Source organism: Schistocerca piceifrons, chromosome 1 (genome assembly GCF_021461385.2).
Source record: "Schistocerca piceifrons isolate TAMUIC-IGC-003096 chromosome 1, iqSchPice1.1, whole genome shotgun sequence".
Classification (NCBI taxonomy): domain Eukaryota; kingdom Metazoa; phylum Arthropoda; class Insecta; order Orthoptera; family Acrididae; genus Schistocerca; species Schistocerca piceifrons.
The window spans coordinates 1,065,101,660-1,065,101,924 of record NC_060138.1 but is presented as its reverse complement, the minus strand read 5'-3'; positions in this window follow the sequence as shown (position 1 = coordinate 1,065,101,924).

Here is a 265-nt window from a genome sequence, read left to right as displayed (position 1 = left end):
AGTTCCCTAAATTGTGTAATGACGGTTACCTCCTTGGACAATGGTAAAGTCACTGATGTGGAATGTATTACCAAGTACTGTCATGGCTGTACTAGTGGAACAGAAAATCATAAATGTTTGATTAATTTTAGTGGTTATAGTGGAAGCACAGAATCTGAAGGTATTGCGAAGATATTTCACACGTCAGTGCAGAAATATGGTGTGATGTATACATCTTACCTAGGAGATGGACACTCAAAAGGGTATCAGAAAGTTAGCGAATCCA